This window comes from Panthera tigris, chromosome B3 (genome assembly GCF_018350195.1).
Source record: "Panthera tigris isolate Pti1 chromosome B3, P.tigris_Pti1_mat1.1, whole genome shotgun sequence".
NCBI lineage: Eukaryota > Metazoa > Chordata > Mammalia > Carnivora > Felidae > Panthera > Panthera tigris.
The window spans coordinates 24084304-24104056 of record NC_056665.1 but is presented as its reverse complement, the minus strand read 5'-3'; the positions used below and the strand labels follow the sequence as shown (position 1 = coordinate 24104056).

General features: G+C 34.4%; 2 non-coding genes across 2 annotated transcripts; both read right to left on the bottom strand.

Moving 5' to 3' along the window:
• Positions 1 to 427: 427 nt before the first annotated feature.
• LOC122239873 lies at positions 428 to 508 on the bottom strand. Its single transcript, XR_006219255.1, has one exon. It is a non-coding gene; the product is annotated as a small nucleolar RNA SNORD115 (small nucleolar RNA).
• A 3197-nt stretch (positions 509 to 3705) lies between these two features.
• On the bottom strand, positions 3706 to 3786 carry LOC122239875. Its single transcript, XR_006219258.1, has one exon. It is a non-coding gene; the product is annotated as a small nucleolar RNA SNORD115 (small nucleolar RNA).
• Between the last annotated feature and the right edge of the window lie 15967 nt (positions 3787 to 19753).

Genomic DNA, 19753 nt, shown 5'->3' with positions numbered 1-19753 from the left:
GGGCTGATGGTCACAAAGAATGTGATGGCCATGAATGTCTCCATCCTGACTAAAAGTCAAGCATTGCCCTGAAGAGAGCCTCCCCATGCACCCTATGTCTTCTGCAGCCTCTGTCTCTGGTCAGATGCATTCACTCACCTCACATGGTGGAGTCAACGATGAGACCCTGGTCATGAAATCCCGCTGAAAAACACAAGAAGACCAATGGTGCTAAGGAATAGCTCCAAATGAGGTGTCTTGGGAGGAACTATGTGTTTGCATACAAAGCCTACAGCATGAGCATATCTTGGGAATGTGGAATCCCACTGACAGTGGATGGACACAGGGGGATACCTCTGGGGATTGGTAATCTCAATCCTCAAATTCTATCACTCTCTGAGTGCTACATGTCATCCTGGGATTCTTACCCATGATTTTGCTCTCTACTGAGCCTCAGTATGATTTTATTGCATATGATTTTTAGGTCATCATCTGTCTTAAAGACAATGTAAATTCTTATCATCGACCTGACCAAGGCACTCCCCACATGTCCATGTGCTCCCACCTGAACATGCTTACCAGAGATGGTTTCTGGAAAGCAGGAAACCCGGGTGCCACATGAGTTTGTGCCTATTCCTGGAGCCAGGCTGACATATGTGCATATGGGGGCGGGGAATCTTCATCTGAGGATGTGTTCTGTATAGAGAGAAGTAGGACAGTTGTCAAAGCCACCTTCCCATATGTGCCATTTTTGTTTTATATTTCTTACACCTTCATTAATTACATAATAAATGAATTTATTTAGACTAAATCAATAAATTCATGTATAATTATAATGCTTTAGCAAATCCATATGTACCTTCATTCATAAATAAATGTTAAATATGAAAATAGTCTTCATTTATATATATAGATTTATACTCATTCAAAGGCCCAGACTTTGAATTCTTTATTTGTAAACTCTCTATGTTTTTTATAATTTTACTTTTATGGCTCATTAATTTTTCTTGCTTATATTTGATTTTCTTGGAGAAGTAATTTAATATTGTTCGGGATCACTCTTGAAATGATACTATTAATTGATATGGAATTGGTTTTCTGGAAAACCTACATCTGAAGTCCTTAAAAGATACTTGCTCCCTATCATCTAGGGAGATCCCTGCACTAGAACTTCCTATTCATGTTTCAAAAGCCATGTATGTTTTGTTTATATTGTCTTCCATATCCTGCTAACACTTCATCCATATGAAGTGCTAACAACACTTCATAATCCAGGTGTATGGTTCCAGTTATTTCATAAAAGAAACATGATCTCATGAAGGAGTTGATTTAATGATTCTGAAGAATTTTTAATTTATATCTATGAAAGTATTTTTGACAGAGTTTTTGTATTCTTGATTGTCCATTCTTTAAGACATAACTTTTCCCCAAATAAATTCTTCAAATGGTATGAAAACTAGTGCCCTCTTGGGTGAAACTTAGCTGATCAGAGTTCTCATCATGAACAGCTAGCAATACCAATAACCCACAATTTGTTAAATTGTCATTGGAAGTTTTATCAATCTATGGAGTCACAAGTTAGCTATCTGAATCCTCTTCAGTGTCCTGCAACTAAGATCCATGGGTGTGGTAAAGTTTTGCATCTTACCCTCTGAACACCATAGTTGGAGCCTTTTCTAGGGGAAGTGTTCTGAGATTCGAATGCATACTCCAACTGTTATCATCTTTGAAGTGTATTTGAGATATTTTCTTCAACCTGAACACCTACTTACTTGTGCCATGTTTCCCAGTGGCCATGAAAGAATGATATCCTCCACTGCCACGTTACCTATTTCTTTGAAAATGACAAAGTTATGCTTTCTAGAGATTCTTTCTTGTAGGGTTTCACTCAGGAAGAAAATCAACTCTCTACTATTTAGTTTTCCAAAACGAGTCAAACATTTATTGCCTTTAGGTGAGCCTCTCCTTTTGTCCATGTTCTTTGTGGCCTGTATCTATCATCAAAGGCATCATCTCACTTCATATCATTAAGTTAACCATTGACAAAACGTTCACCTGAAGACACAAGGAGGGAAAAAACTATAGAATTATTCCAAATAAAGGCTCTTTTGTATCATGGATCATGGATCATGAAACAAAGCCTAAAATATAAGCAAGTGTGAGGTACATGGAATCTTATAGACATTGTACACCACAAGGGATTGCCTTGAGGGGATTATCTTAAGTCTGAAATTCCATGATTCACCCAGTATTAATGGATAAAATAATGAATGAATCAATACAAAATAAATTTGTTAATTAATTAATTTCTAAGAAATACATTTAAATTTAGCTTATGAAAATGCTAAGCACCATTGATTCAACATCGAAGAGAAGTCCTTGTAAATAAGTTTCTAGATTGGAAAAGAGTTCAGGACATGTCTGGTAAAATCAAGTTTATGGCTTTTTTTTTGTCTAGACAGCAGTACTCGTATGTGGATAATTGGGCGTGACTATTGGCCATGAACACCTATAAAATGACCCTGTAAAATCATGTAGAATTAGTTTTATTGAGACAGATAGCCAGAGGCTTGAAAATGTCCTCAATACCCATCACTGAGACAAACCCTTGCATAAGCCTTTTTAGGCCATGATCTGAATGACATATTCTTTTTGTTCAGACTCCTCTTTCATGTTGTTATCAAGATCTTCCAATCAGTAATGCAAAAGGTTTTCTTTGTAATATATTATCTTTATTTCTCTTCTTTGAACAAAGCTTCAAAGATCTCAATATCATATATATATATATATATATGATAAATTTTTCTTCCTAATTTTTTTTAAATCTTTTTCCTTTATGGTGCCAGCTTCTAAAGGATTTGTGTCTTGAGAAGAATGTCAAATGTGAAGCTTGTGTTTCATTTGGCAAAATCAAACAGATTAAAGGGCCAATTAGGAAAAACTGTCATCACCAATAACCCACAATTCCTTAAATTGAAATTTTAAAGCCCTAATAATACTCAGGGGTCACGATGTAGATATCTGAATACTTAACAGTTTTTTTTTAGCCAATACCAATTGGCAGATTAATTCTTGCATTTCACTTTTTGGATGTCATGGCCATGATCCTTCCTTATAGGACTTTCTTTTGAGTATGCAGTGAAGATCCCAGAAGTTATTATCTCTTCAGTGTATCAATGTATTATGGTTAGTTTTCAATCTGTGCACAGATGGTAATGTTTCTGTGGTGGAGGGGTAGTGGAGGAAGCATTTCATCCATTTGGAATCTTATCCATTTTAGGTATAGCTAAAAGGTTTGCAGGGGTACTATTCCAATGGGCTGATTTCCAGGCATAAATCAACCCTCTACAGTATTTACATTTTTGAAAAGAGTCACTTATTTATCTCCTTAAGTCTGGCTTTTTGTATCCAATTTTCTGTGTCACCTATATCTATGACCAAACATATTCAATCACTTCAGATTTTAATGAAACAGCACAATTCTTTCCAAAATTTCTAACTGAATAACACAATGATAAAAATATAACTAAGGGATGCTCTGAAGAATAGCTTTTTGTGATGAAATATAGTTCACCAAATATAGCTTAAACTTGAGGATGTGTTGTTGACATGAAACCTATATAAGAGATTCCCTGAAGGGACTGGTTGCCTGAAGAACCAAATCCCATTACTCTACAAAGGAAATATGGAACTTCAACGTTTTGCTTTGGCATTATTGACTACATTGGGCTTCATTGGAATTTTATTGAGCATGATTTTTAGGTCATAATTTCTCTTCAAGACAATATGAATTCTCAGTTTTGATCTAGCTATGGCATTACCTACCCATGTATATGCTTTGAACTGTATATGTTTATCAGATATAGATTTTGTAATTTGTGATGCCAAAATAGATATGACTTTTGTCATATACCATCATGGACACCTGACTCACATAGCTTCATTCTGTGGCAGCAAACAGTGCTCTTTTTCAAAGTCATTATCTGTGTAGTTAGTTGTAAGATAGATTGCAAAACATATTGTTATATCTGTCCCGGGCTTGTGATTTATCCATGCTCTATGTTAAGGAAGTCTTATGACCATATCTGCAAAAATGACCTCTTACAGAATTCATGCATTTTTCATTTACCAAGCATAAAAAAGACAATATATACAGGTTTCTTAATTTGGGATAAACTTTCATGTGGTGGTTGTGAACATGGGAGATATCCATTGGCCAATAATATTCTATCCAGTCAAGAGTTCATGTCAGAGTATTTGCCATGGTTCATTGCATATAAATTCACATAAAATCGTATTCTTTCAGCCACATGAAAACCTAATAAGAGGTCAGGATGATTGAAATTGTGACCATTTTATGAATTCTTTGGAACTATATAAGTGAGTTTTCAGATCATGACCAATAAGCCATTTCAGATCATGACCAATAAGCCATTATGTTGTGAGTTCTCTTAAATGTCACAATTTTGACAAAAGAAGAACAAGGAAAATACAATAATTAGTGTACATATGTTTACTTGTATATTTAGGCCAAAGAAAATTGCAAAATGGAGTGAGAACCAGAGCACAAAAAAAGTCTCATATCCTTTCAATAAATTTTCAGTAAAAAAGTAGTTTTCTTCCTGAGAGTGCTTCAAGTAAGATGGTCACTAAATTGAGAATAATAATTCATAATGCTGGTTTGGTGACACTAGCCAATTCAGAGTGTAAATTAGAACTTCGAGCATCATTTGTTGCATATCCTTATTGTATGTAATAATGGAATCGTATCAGGATCTGGAATTCTTATATGTGTTTCTTCATGAATACACACAATTTTAAGTTTCAAATTTTAGTCCTATAACCAGTAGAACTACTTAATAGTAGTTCAGATATAGAAAAATTTTCAATGACTCCAAAGTAACCCAAAGCAGTTAAAATCCCATAAAATTACAGAGATTGATTTTATCTTGTATGTAGAATGAGAATATTAAACATTGTACTGAGAACCAGTGGATCTATTTTTTCTCAATTTCAATATAAATTTCAAGTTCAAACAAAAGATTTTGTAATAAAATCACATTGCATTTATCAGTCACTTATTCAGAAAAAATCCATATCTCTATCCAAGTTACGTAATGTGTAAACTTGTATGCCCTAGAAGAGCATCTTCTCCAGTCAATTGCTTTTTGGCATATATCTGTGACCAAAGAAAACCAGAAATATACTATCAATGCAGTGTTTCAACCCTTGGTAAGATGTCTTACTCAAAGACACATTGAAAGAAAAACAGGGAAGGACTGAATCTTGAATGTTCCCAGCTCTTAAGAATTATAAATCCCTGAAACAAAGTTTATAGAAGGAACATTTATTTTTCACTTTTGAGCGCATGGACAGGATTGGGTAACATGAGTTTCTTTCAATAATTCCTTGTCTCAAGCCCCAAATAAAATGCCTAGAGAAAAGTAATGAGTTCCAACATGTTCCGACAATCCTATCCCAGAATTTCACCTTCACCTATGATGAGTTTGTCTTTATCATAATCTTTTTGATCATGACTTTCAGTCATCATCACTCTTGAAGACAAGAAGTTCTCACTTTTGACCCTAGCTATGACATTCCGAGTGCATACATACACTCATACCTGAAGATGTTTACCAGACAATTGTGGTACTGATTCAGACAGGAGTTTTGATATATTCAGTGCTAGGCACCTGACTTATATTAATTCCCCCAAGTTTAAGGCCAAACTGTGCTCTTTCTCTGCAATGATGATTTTAGGTGTACAGGAACAGGACAGGTATCAACGCATAAATCTAAGTCTCTCTTGGAGTATGGTTCTTGAAAGCTTTTCCTTAATGATACAATTTGGTCAGTACTCAAAATAATGACCTATTACAGAGGTTGTAGAATACTGATCATCTTACATATGAATTACACAATGCAGGTTTCTTTGGAAAGCTGCTCATAGTGTCAGAAAAACACAGCATTCCACTTATCATTACATATATATACATATATATGTAATTTAATATATATACATATATAAATTCAAAGGATGTTATAACAATATCATTTGGCATGGTCCATTGCACATGAACTCTTCTAAAATGACACACTTGAAGCCACATAAAACAGTATTTACAAAAAAGTATTAGGTCACTGGGAATAGTACTCATTTCCAAGAAGTTTCCATAATTCATAGAATACAACTTACTATATTGAAAATATGACATTAACATAATATTTAAAAGCTGAAATTCATCTATGTTTCTCATTAGTAGAATCCATTTTAGGTTTAATACAAATAGAAAATTACTTAATTTCACATCGTTATCATTGTTGACAGGATCATTTGTTTATTAAAAGTTCGTCAGTGACTTTAAAACAACATGCCACTATTAGAATATCATTTAAGCTTAAAAATATATTGCTTTAGTCACATAGACATCCAGATAAGTATCAAATATAGATCTGGATACCAATGAGTCAAAATTTTCTTCACTATTAATCACATCAAATTCAGGTAAGAAGTAAAAACTTTGTCATAGGATCACATTAAGTAGACCAGTAATTCAATAAGAACACTCCAATATCCAGATTGACTAATGAATAAACCCTGCTTGAGGATGAATCTTTACTAGTCCAGTGACTTATGTGGAATTAATCTGTCACCAAAGTATGCCATTCACCTCTTATAATACAAATATCTAACTCTTAGAAGTATGTCTTGCTATAAGACACCAAAAAAGCCAAGCATGGAACCCAAATGTGTAAAACTATTAGGAATTATATTTATATATTTATATAATGTTTATATAAATATATATTTATAAATTTAATTTTTTAATGTTTATTTTTTAGAGAGAGAGAGACAGACAGAATATTAGTGGGGGAGGGACAGAGAGGGAGACACACAATCTGAAGTAGGCTGCAGGCTCTGAGCTGTCAGCACAGAGCCTGTTGTGAGGCTTGAACACACGGACTGGGAGATCATGATTGAGCTGAAGTCGGAAGCTTAACAGACTCAGCCACCAAGGCATCTCTGGAATTATTGGTAATTTAAATAAATCATTACCCACTTATAAGCACGTAGACTGTTTCAGCCAAATAAGTTGATTTCAATGTTTCATTGCTTCAGTTGAAGTTTAGGCACCCATCTAGCATATCAGATTCACATACATATAGAAGAAATTTATGTTTCTTTGTAAAATTAATTTTATTAGTTTGGTTTTCAGGAGTTTCAATCTTTAGTCGCCAAATTTTACCTTTTTCTATAATATGATTACTCTTTTTACAACACTATTTATCAATCCAGAGGTAGTATCCTGCCAAACATCTGGTTTTCCTAAGTAGGTGAAATCTTGTAGTTCAGTACTATTAAGTATATACCGTAGTTATTGAATAACTTGTTGTTCAGTTATACAAGTGAAGGCTTATGAAAATTCCTTAGCTATTTTTTTGAAACGGGATTTCATTTCTGGATGGCCAGTTCCAAATTCTTTCCCAACTCCATTCTCCATTTTCTCTATTGCTGTATCCTGCATTAGGTTTTTATTTCATCTTGTTTGCATCTTAATTACATGTTTCTGCAATTGTCCCAAAGCACTAAATATGTTCTTCAACATTTCAGCATTTCTATACAAATAAGGTTTGCAATTTGGTCTATTTTATATTTACTTATAAATATAGTATTTAATAAATCTCTTTTAGTTTCATAATGGCACCATTTTAATCTTCACATAAGAACTTTTTATAAGGGTAAAACCTAAGGCATAGAAGTAGAATTGAATTAATCCACATTTTCACTAGTAATATTTGAAGGTATTCATTTAATAACCATATAAAATTTTTAAATGTTTATTTATTTGAGAGAGAGGGAGAGAGATCACGAGTGGGGAAGGAGCAGAGAGAGAGGGAGACACAGAACCTGAAACAGGCTCCAGGTCTGAGCTGTCAGCACGGAGCCCGACACAGGGCTGGAACTCACAAACTGTGAGATCATGACCTGAGCCAATGCTCAACCAACTGAACCATCTGGGTGCCCCATCATTTAATAATCATATAAATCTAAAGTATGGAAACTGGGGATTGCCAAGTCCTAAATGCTGTAAGTTCATTTTTATGTAATGATATATTTGGGGACTTCCGAAGTAACTAACTCTTAATATTTGGGTAGGAATGTTTCTTCCTCATTTGCACATCTATTTCAGTATGGTTAAATGGGCCCCCTATGGCTATATAAGACAGAAAGAAGTTGGATTTTGTGTCATTGCTCAGGAATTGTCAGTTTTAATATAATTGTATTAAACTTGATTATGTAAATTCTTTCCCATCAGTATATTCAATAACATTGAAGATTATTTTTTAAGATTGCTTTTTTTGACTTAGGACACTTGAAATTTTCTGTTTATTCTAAATTTAAATGATAAAATTCGTGGATCTCAAGTACTATGACAAAAATAGAGGATTCTTGAAGTGCTAAACCCATATTCGAGACAACTGATAATTAATTTAAAATTCCTTGAAGTTAAGAGACACAATTTCAAAACTAAAAGGTGAATACTCTAAGTTTCATGCACAAATAATATTAACTAGAATAAATATCAAAATTATAATGGTCAAGATAATGTAAGAAGACATTAACAAAGCAACTTATCCATCCTGTCTATTAAAGATTTCTCTTCAGCTTTCATGTTATTGTAAGTGACTAAAGAATTTATCCTTAAAGTTCTTGATCTCAGAAAGCTGAGATTTCTCTTCAGCTTTCATGTTATTGTAAGTAACTATCTAAATAATTTATCCTTAAAATGTCTTAATTATCCTTAATAATTAAAACTTGCTCAATCGTAGGTGTTGGTCTCATATGTGAAGCATGCATTCACTTGGGTTCTTCTTTACCTTGATGGTAGTATGTTATCAGCATCAACTGGTAGGACTCTGTCTAGTGTGATGATCACCAGTCTGTCATTGTTACGCTTTAATGCAGACCAAGCCTCCTGTTCCATAATGATAATACACTTCCTCAGGGGGATATTTTTCAGCACCTGGTCACATAATGGCATAATTAGCCCAGGGAAACCCACAAACTCTTTATTATATCTGATTATGACTATTTTTTCATTGTACCAGATAAAGGGTTAGGCTTAAACCCTAAATTTATAAGTTTTCCAAATTCAAAGAAAGAAGTACATACTTACAACAGAGAGTTAATATTATTTTTAATAAAATCAGTGGAATTTGGATCACTGTGAGTCAGCGGCTTGATTTAATTTAGTCAAATACTTTCTTATGGAATGGTTTATTCATTCCACTTGCCTATCAGATTATACACGACTAACAGTTACCAAATTTTGAGTCCTTATAAGATATTACAGAGGTTGTGAATCACCACAGATACAAAATGACTTCTTTTATTGAATTATATATGTTTAGGAATTCCAAAAGTTGAGATGGTACAATTTAGTCAGGCACTGTTCACAATGTAAGCATCAGCTTTAGCTTACAGACATATGTGTGGTCATATAGACATCATATACAACTTTACTAAAAATATGTAAAACCTTCTAAAGTTTGAATCTAAATAAAGTCAAATTGCCATCATATCTCAGGTAACATTGACCTTAGACTTATCTTATATGTTTCTTAGAAAGATTTTTTTCCTGACAAACAGCACATATTTGTGTAATTTCCTAAATTATTTAATCCTATACAAATGTTACACAATTCCCAAATTTTCCTCATATTCCCTCTGTATGAATGAGTCTGCTGCTTGTTGAAAAATCCACCCACATATATGATTGAGGTAAAAGAAAAGTCCTATAATATAATTCACATTTTCCTATGGCATTCTTCTTGGCTCCTCTTGATATCTAATTTTCTAATTCTTAAAGAGGTAAGTATTTCTAAAGTCATGGTTAGAAGTTCCTGGATATGAGTAATGGACATTTCACTTTATCAGTCCAAAACTTAGTAACTCTTTTCACAGCTTGGTCTAAAAATTCCCTTTTAAAAATATTTTATCTTGTCTTCGAGTATAATTTTATAATAAATAATATAAATCTTTTAGAGAAATTTCCATGATTCTTGTTAATCAGCATGTCATATTTTAGTTGTTATCAGTGTTCAAAAGCCTCTATTCTTTCAAAGTTTGATCGTTGCATAACCGATCACAAACACATATTTGTTATCAGTATACATATTTAAGACTTAAGGCTAATGTGGACTGACATCAGCAAGATGACAGAAAAGGAGGTCTCTGACCCTAATTCCCTCACAGGAAAATCAATTTAGCAAATATACAAACAAAAATGTCTTTCTGAGAATCACAGGCCTCACAGGTCTTTTAGCAGACTTGGGAAGTACAAAAATTGATTAAAAAAATTAAAAAGGGTCAGAGTAAAGGTTTCATTTTATTCTTGTCACCTTCCCCCACGCTGGCACATTACCAGATCTTCCTCAGGAACTATCTCCTTGGCCCATGATTTCTCCACTGGGGGAAAGTGGAGAATACATCCAACCTCTCCAGTGTTTTGGGATACTGAGATACCCACTTCTCTCCTGTCTTACATGGAACAGGAGGAATTATAATTGGCAGACCACATGGGGACTGTTAGAAACAGGGAAAAGGGACATGGGTCCACAGGGAAATGGGTTCATGAGTGATGCAAACCTTAGCAGAAGACCTGTGCTCCCACTAGCAGTTTGGAAAATCGGATATCTTGCCAGTAACATTGCTACAACAAGGAATGCCTCCAACCAGCCCTACCCAACCAGGGAGTCCAACCTGCATCCCAGCTATAGAGCCCAACCAGATCCTCTGCCTACCTGGAGAGGTAAGCTAGCAGCCCAACCGTGTAGCCCAGCCAGCAGTAATGCTTATGCAGGAAACCCCAGTGAAACTTAGAACCCAACAAGTAGTCCTGTCAAATTGCAGAGCCCATCGAGGGGACCCAACTAATGAAGGAGTTCAGCCAGATCACCATCTTAATGAACAGTCCATTCAATGTCCCTACCTGAAGACAAAGTCCATCCAAGGGCACCTGCAATTTCAGGGCCCAGCTAATGTTCCCACTGAAACTAACAGCACTGGTAGCTTTCCCTGCTGGTCCATGTATGCTAAGAGCTGGTCTACCCAGAATCTTAGGCTGGACTTATTGGTAAAGGACTTTTTATTCTTAAGCCAAGCTGTAAATACTACAAGATGTGACTTTCTCAAGTGTGCAGATACCAATAGAAGGATACAAGGACTAGAGGAGATTAGGGAAATATAACACTATCAAAGGAAACCAATAAAGCTACAATAACCACTTTAAAATAAACAAATCTACAAACAGCTTGATAAAGAACACAAAAAACTTGTCTAAAAGAAGCTCAGGGAACTAGAAAAGAACATACATAGGCAGATGAATGAAATCAGGAGAATGATACATGAACCAAAAAAATTTAACTAAAAAAATTAAAACCATAAAAAATCAAACAGAAATCTTAGAAATAAATAATACAATAACACAGTAAAAATTTTTAATAGACAACTTCAACAGCATGTTCAATCTAACAGAAGAAAGAATTAATGAACTTGAAGACTAGTCACTTGATATTACCCAGTCAGAGGGACAAAAATATAAAAGAATTAAAGTGGGCAAATAAAGCCTACAGAAGTATGGAATTCTATGAAGTAACACAATATTTACATTATGGGAGTCCCAGAAGAAAAGAGACAAAAAGGGGCAGAATTTCTATTTAAAGAAATATTGGCTGAAAATTCCCAAATTTGGTAAGGGAAATGAAATTAATGGGGGTGCCTGTGTGGCTCCGTCAGGTAAGCATCCGACTTTAACTCAGGTCATGATCTCACCATTCGTGAGTTTGAGCCCCATATCAAAATCTGTGCTAACAACTTGGAGCCTGGAGGCTGCTTTGGATTCTGTGTCTCCCTCTCTCTGTCTCCCCTCCTCTCAAAAATAAATAAACATTAAAAAAGAAATTAATGAAGCCCAAAAGTCACCAAACAGATTTGACCAAATAGGCATATACTAGAACACATCATAATTAAATTGTCGAGTTCAAAGACAGAGTTTCAAAAGCAGCAATATGTAAGCAACCTAGCATACACAAGGGAACTCCCATAAGACTATAAGTAGTTTCTCAGTAGAAACCAAGCATGCCAGGAGATAAAGGGATGGTGTATTTAAAAGACTAAAAGAAAAAAAAATTGCTAACCAAGAATATTAATCCTGGAAAAAAATTTTAAATTTTTAATATTTTAAATATGTTTACATTTTAACATGTATCATTTGCAAGATTTATTTAAAAAGAATAAACTTTTTTCCCTTTTTCATTTGGATATAGTTGGCACACAGTTAGTTTCAGGTATACAACAGAATGATACCACATCTCTATATATTATGCTATTCTTACCATAAGTGTAGCTACAATTTGTCTTCATACAACAGTATTATAATTTAATGGACTATATTCTTCTTGCTCTACTTTTATTCTCATGGCTTATTTACTTCCTAACTGGTAGCCTGCATCTCCTATAAAACATTGTTTTTAATAAAGAAGAGAGACTTTCCCAATTAAACAAAACAATGAGGGGATTTGTCACCACTTCAAGTGGTGGATTCAACTTAATCTTCAAGTTAAAAACTGAACACTCAACAGAAACAAAAAAGCATATGAAAATACAAGTCTCACTAGTGAAGGTAAGTATATAGACAAATAGAATATTATAATACTGTATAATGGCACATATATTACTTTAACCCTAGTAATAAAAGTGTAGATATTTAGTGTACAATTGAGGTTGTTATCAGATTAAATCAGACCATTATAACTATAAGTAGTTTAATGTGAATCCCATGGTGACCACAAAGAAAGCTTATAGTAAATATACAAAAACTGAAGAGTAAATAAACCATATATCGACAAAAAAGCATCAAACCACAAAGAAAGGTAGCAAGAACAAAAGAACTACAAATAAAACAGAACAATTAACAAAATGGCAATATTAATTGCTTACTTGTCAATAATTACCTTCAATGTAAATTAATAAAACTAATGAGTTAAAAGACATAGAGTGAAAAACTCCTGGGAAGATGTCAGAATAGGAGATTCCTGAGCCCATCACATCCCACATTTTCAAATAGATATCATCCACATCCAAGTCAACAAACCAGAGAGCAATCTGAGGGCTGGAAGAAAAAACTTCACAACTAAATATAGACAGGAAGCTGAAGCTTAAAATTTAGGAAGATCAGAAATGTGGAGGGAGGCTGACCACAGGAAAGAGGGAGCTGTGCATGTGGAGGAGGAAGAGAAATGGGCCTTTGCACCAGGCAGTTCACACAGGGAAGACTAATTCTCATAATGCTTTGCTTTAAAAACCAAAGCATTTTATAAATTCCATGAGTTCATAAAACCAGTGATACTTGGAGCTTAGAGCCTTAAAAGTTTGCTGATTCAGCACTGGGTGAACAGGGAGGGTGAGTTATAGCTGGGTCACTGACTTTAATGAGACAGCAGCCTGCATGGAGAGGCAACCAAAAAATGGCAGTTTGCACAATGCTGAGGAAAAACAGAAGACAGATCTATTCATACAGATTTTGGAGCATGTTGGGGAACTTTTATGAAAACAAGGGAGTTGGCAGATGCCATTTTCCTCCCTTTCCTGCTACATAAACACAGAGTCACCTGCCAGAGGCAGGGATACACAGACATTTGCTGCCTGATTCAGTGGCAGTGCACCATTTCCCTGAGTTCTCCTGAGGAGAAGGCCACTCCAAGCCGGCTGTTCTTGCTGTGAAAATGTTTTGTAAAAGCCATGTATGCACTCTGTTCAGCCACACAGCTGCCACACTTGCTACACACATACACCGGGCTACACCAAGACATGGGCCCCAGCAGCCGTCATGTGTTGTGCCCAGCCACCAGCTGCACAGCTGCCATTGCAAGTGGCACCCAGCCACCTCACTGAGACCAGCCATTGCTTCATGCCCAGCTGTGAACCCTGTAAGCCCTGGAGCTCCCAAAGCAATTCTAGGGATCTGGCATTGGATTAGTGGCCCACAACAACAACAAATTTTGCTAATACCACCAAGTCACTCCCAAGTTCTCCAGTGGGCACACCCCCTCAGACCTGGCCTGATTGGGTCCTACTAACACCACAGAGAGAAATCACAGCTTAAAATAGGAGGAGAGGAAGTGCAGATGACTATACTCACTGAAAGTAAAAGCGACCCAGACACAACAGCAGAATGTAAGCAACACACGTAGGTAACCTCCTGAAGTGCCAACATGTGGTGAAGAGGAGACATTGTAGTGCATAGCACCCCAAGACCTCTTCTTCATAAAGTCACTATTTTCAAAAGCAAAAGACATAGATGACTTTCTTAACACACAGAAACAGACACAGAGAGGAAGACAAAATGAGGAGATAGAAAAATTTTTTACAAATGAAGGAACAGAACAAGGCCACAGCCAGAGATCTGGGTAAAACAGATATAAGTAACATGCCTGATAGAGAATTTAAAGTAATGATAACAAAGATACTCACTGGACTTGAGGAAGGAGTAGAATGCATCAGTGAGAACCCTAACACAGATAAGGAATAACATAGCAGAGATAAAAGGTTAAGTAAATAAAATGAGAAACATGCTTGACGAACTGGATAGCAAGATGGAAGAAGCAGAGGATAAGAAAGTAATGGAAAGTAACCAAGCTGAACAAAAGAGAGAAAAAAATAGTTGCAGAAAACAAGAATAGATTCAGGGAACTCAGTGACTCCAGAGGAAGAATAGAGAGAAAAAGGAGCAGAAAATTTATTTGAAGAACTAATAGCAGAAAACTTTTTGAATATAGTGAAGGAAACAGATATCCAGATCCAGGAGATACAGAGAACTTCCATCAAAATCAACCAAAGCAGACCCACACCAAGACATACTGTAATTAAACTTGCAAAATATAGTGATAAAGAAAAAACCTCAAAAGCAACAAGATTAAATATGTCATTAACTTACAAGGGGAAACTTATAAGACTAGCAGGATATTTTCATCAGAAAATTTTCAAGCAAGAAGGTAATAACATGATGTATTTAAATGGGAAAAAGCTGCATCCAGGAATACACTATCCAGCAAGGCTGTCATTCAGAATAGAAGGAGAGATAAAGAGTTTCTTAAACAAAAGCGAAAGTAGTTTGTGAGCACTAAACCAGCCTGCAAGAAATACTAAAGGTGACTCTTGGAATGGAAAGGAGAGAACAAAAGTGACAGTGTGAAGGTAGGAAACAAAACCAGTGAAAATGAATATTTCTGTTAAAAATAGGTTAAGGAACTAAAAAAAAAAGATATAAAATATAGTAACATATACCTAAAATGTGGGGAGTAGAGGTGAAAAGAATGAGTTCAAACTTAAATGACAATCAACTTAATATAGACTTCTATATGCACATTATATACAAACCTAATGGTAACCATATATTAAAACCACTTATAAACATGCAAAAAGTAAAGAGAAAAAATCAAAATATATCACTAAAGAAAATCAGGAAAACATGAAAGACAGAAAACAATAAAGGATATAAGAGAAAATCTTCAGAAACAATCATGAAACAAATAATAAAATGGCAATAAATATATATCTATCAATAATTAGTTTGAATGTAAATAGGCTAAATGCTCCAATCAAAAGACATAGGGTGACTGTGGCACCTGGGTGGCTCAGTCAGGTAAGTGTCTTACTCTTGGTGTTAGCTCAGGTCATGATCTCATGGTTTGTGATTTCAAGCCCTGCATTGGGCTTTGACCTGACAGTGCAGAGCCTGCTTTGGATTTTCTCCCTTCTATTTCTCTCTGTTCCTCCCCTGCTCTCTCTCTCAAAATAAACTTAAAAAAGAAACATAGAATGACAGAATAGATTTAAAAAACACCCATCTATAAGTTGCCTACAAGAGACTCATTTGAGACCCAGACACCTGAAAATTGAAAGTGAGGGAATGGAGAAACATCTATCATGCAAATATTTGTTGAAAGAAAGCTGGAGTAGCAGTACTTATTTTAGACAAAATAAACTTTAAAACTTTTATATAATAGGAGACAAAGAAGGACATTAAATAATAACAAAGAAGACAATCCAACAAGAAGATATAATAATTGTAAATATTTATATACCCAACCCAGAACACCCAAATATATAAAGCAGTTAATAACAAACATGAAGGAAATAATTGCTAACAATACAATAATAGTTGGGGACTTTAAGTCCCCAATTATATCAATGGGTAGATCATCTAAACAGAAAATAAATAAGGAAACAACTTTGAGTGGCACACTGGAAGAGATAGATTTAACAGATGTATTCAGAACATTTCATCCTAAAACAGCAGAATAGATCTTTTCAATTGCACATGCAAAATTCTAAAGAATAGATCACATATTAGCCAACAATACAAGCCTCAAAATCTCAAGACAATCAGAGTCAAACCATGCATCTTTTCTGACTATAATGATATGAAGAAAAAATCTTGAAGGACCACAAATACATGGAGGTTAAGTGACATGCTACTAAATAATGAATGATTTTTAACCAGGAAATAAAAGAAGAAACTAAAAAGTGCATGAAAGCAGGCATGCCAGGGTGGCTCAGTTGCTTAAGCGTCCAACTTCAGCTCAGGTCATGATCTCACGATTCGTGAGTTTGGGCCCCGCATCAGACTCTGTGTGGACAGCTCAGAGCCTGGAGCCTGCTTCAGATTCTGTGTTTCCTTCTCTCTCTAACACTCCCCTACTTTCACTCTATCTCTCTATCAAAACTAAATAGTAAAAATTAAAACAATTTTTAAAAAGTACATGGAAACAAATTAAAGTGGAAACACAATCGTCCAAAACCTCTGGGAGGCACAAAAGCAGTTTCAAGAGAGAAGTTTATAGCAATACAGGTCTACCTCCAGAAGCAAGAAAAATCTCAACTAAAAAACCTAATCTTTCACCTAAAGGAGTAGAAAAAGAACAATAAACAAGGCCCAAAGCCAGAAGAATATAGGAAATAATAAAGATTAGAGGAGAAATAAATGATATAGAAACAAACAAACAAAAAAGATAGAATAAATCAAGGGAACCAGGATGTGGTTCTTTGAAAAAATTTCTAATATTGGTAAACTCCTAGGCAGACTTATCAAAAAGAAAAAAGAAAAAAACCCAAATAAATAAATTCATAAATATTAGAGTAGAAATAACCAACAGCACATAAATGCAAACAATTATAAGAGAATATTTTGAAAAACAATAACTTGGAAGAACAACTTGGAAGAAATGCATAAGTACCTAGAAACATGTACACTACCAAAACTGAAAAAGGAAGAAATAGAAAAATTGAGCAGACTGATAACCAGCTGTTTCTTGGTTTTCCTCTTTTTTTCATTTATGATCCTCTATGATCATTTCTTTTGTATCTTAAATTCCACATATGAGTGAAATCATATGGTATTTGTCATTGTCTGACTGATTTATTTCACTTAGTATAATACACTTTAGCTTGGAATTTAAGAAAGAAAGCAAACAAGAAAAGGGAGTTTATACATACACACACACACGCGCACACACACACACACACACACTATATATATATATATATATATATATATGGTACACACCATATATATATATATATATATAGTATATGTAGTGTAGTATATGTATATAATATAGTATATATGTATAATCTAGTATATGTATATATATATAGTGTGTATATATATATATATATATACACACATAGTATATGTAGTATTGTATAGTATATATATAATACCACTTCTTTATCTTCTTTATTAATTCATCAGTCAATGGACTTTGGGCTATTTCCATAATTTGGTGATTGTAGATTGTAGATAATGCTGTGATTGTAGATAATGATGCATCAATGTACATGTATTCTTTGAATTAGTATTTTTGTATTCTTTGGTTAAGTGCCTAATACCGCAATTGATGGATAATAGGGTAGTTCTATTTTTAACTTCTTGAGGAACCTCCATACTGCTTTCCACATTGGCTGCACCATTTTACATTCCCAACAACAGTGTAAGGGAGTTCCCCTTTCTCTACATCCTCATCAACACTTGTTTCTTACGTTGTTAATTTTAGCCATTCTAACTAGTGTTAAGTGATACCTCCTTATGCCTGCAATTTGTATTTTCCTGATAGTGAGTGATCATAAGCATCTTTTCATGTGTCTGTTGACCATCTGTATGTTTGGAAAAATATCTGTTCATGTCTTTTGCCCATTTTTATACTGGATTATTTGTTTTTTGGATGTTGAATTTTGTAAGTTCTTTATAGATTTGGATACTAACCCTTTATAGGATATGTCATTTGCAAATATCTTCTCCCATTCGGAAGGTTCTCTTTTAGTTCTGTTGATTGTTTCCTTCGCTGTGCAGAAGAATTTTATTCTGATGTAGTCCCAATAGTTGTGTTTTTTTTTGTTTGTTTGTTTTGCCTTTTTTTTTTTTTTTTTTGCTTTTGTGTTCCTTGCCTTAGGAGACATATCTAGAAAGAAGTTACTATGTCCTCTGTCAAAGAGATTATTGCCTGTGTTCTTCTCTAGGATTTTAATGGTTTCCTGTATCACATTTAGTTCTTTAATCCATTTTTATTTATTTTTGTGTATGGTGTAAGAAAATGGTCCAGATTCATTCTTTTGCATGCTTCTACCCACTTTTCCCAACACAACTTGTTGAAAAGACAGTATATTTATTGGATATTATTCCCAGCTTTGTCAAAGATTAATTGACCATATCATATAGGTACCAAATTCAGTAAAGTTGCAGGATAAAAAATCAGTGTACAGAAATCTGTTTATTTCTATATACCAATGATGAGGCAACATAAAGGGAAATCAAGGAATCAATCCCATTTACAATTGCATCAGAAATCATAAGATACCTAGGAATAAACCTTACCAAAGAGATAAAAGATCCATAATTCTGAAAACTATAAAACACAGATTAAAGAAATTGCGGATGACACAAAGAAATGGAGAAACCTCCCATGATCATTAATTGGATTAACAAATATTGTTAAAATGTCTATATTACCCAAAGCAATTTACACATTTAATGCAATTCTTATCAAAATACCAGGAACATTTTTCACAGAACTAGAACAAACGATAGTAAAATTGGTATGGAACTACAAAGGATCCCAAATAACCAAAGCAATTTTGAAAAAGAAAATCAAAACTGGAGACATCACAATTCCAGATTTCACATTATATTGTAAAGCTACTGTGGTCAAAACAGTATGATAGTACCACAAAAATAGACACATAGATCAATAGAACAGAATAGAAAATCCAGAAATAAACCCACAATATATGGTCCATTAATCTTTGACAATGAAGGAAAGAATATCCAATGGATAAAATAACAGTCTCTTCAACCAATAATGTTGGGAAAACTGGACAGTGACATGCAGAAGAATGAATCTGGACCACTTTCTTACACCATACACATAAAATAAATTCAAAATGGATTAAAGACCTAAATGTGAAACCATAAATGTCCTAGAAGATAACACGGGCAGTAACCTCTTTGACAGAAGCCATATCAAGTTCTTTCTAGATATGCCTCCTGAAGTAAGGGAAACAAAAGCAAAAATAAATTATTGGGACCACATCAAAACAAAAAGCTTCTGCACAGTGGAGGAAATATCAACAAAACTAAGAGGGAACCAATGGACTGAGAGAAGGTCTATCATATGGTCCATCAAATGATATATCTAATAAATGGTTACTTTA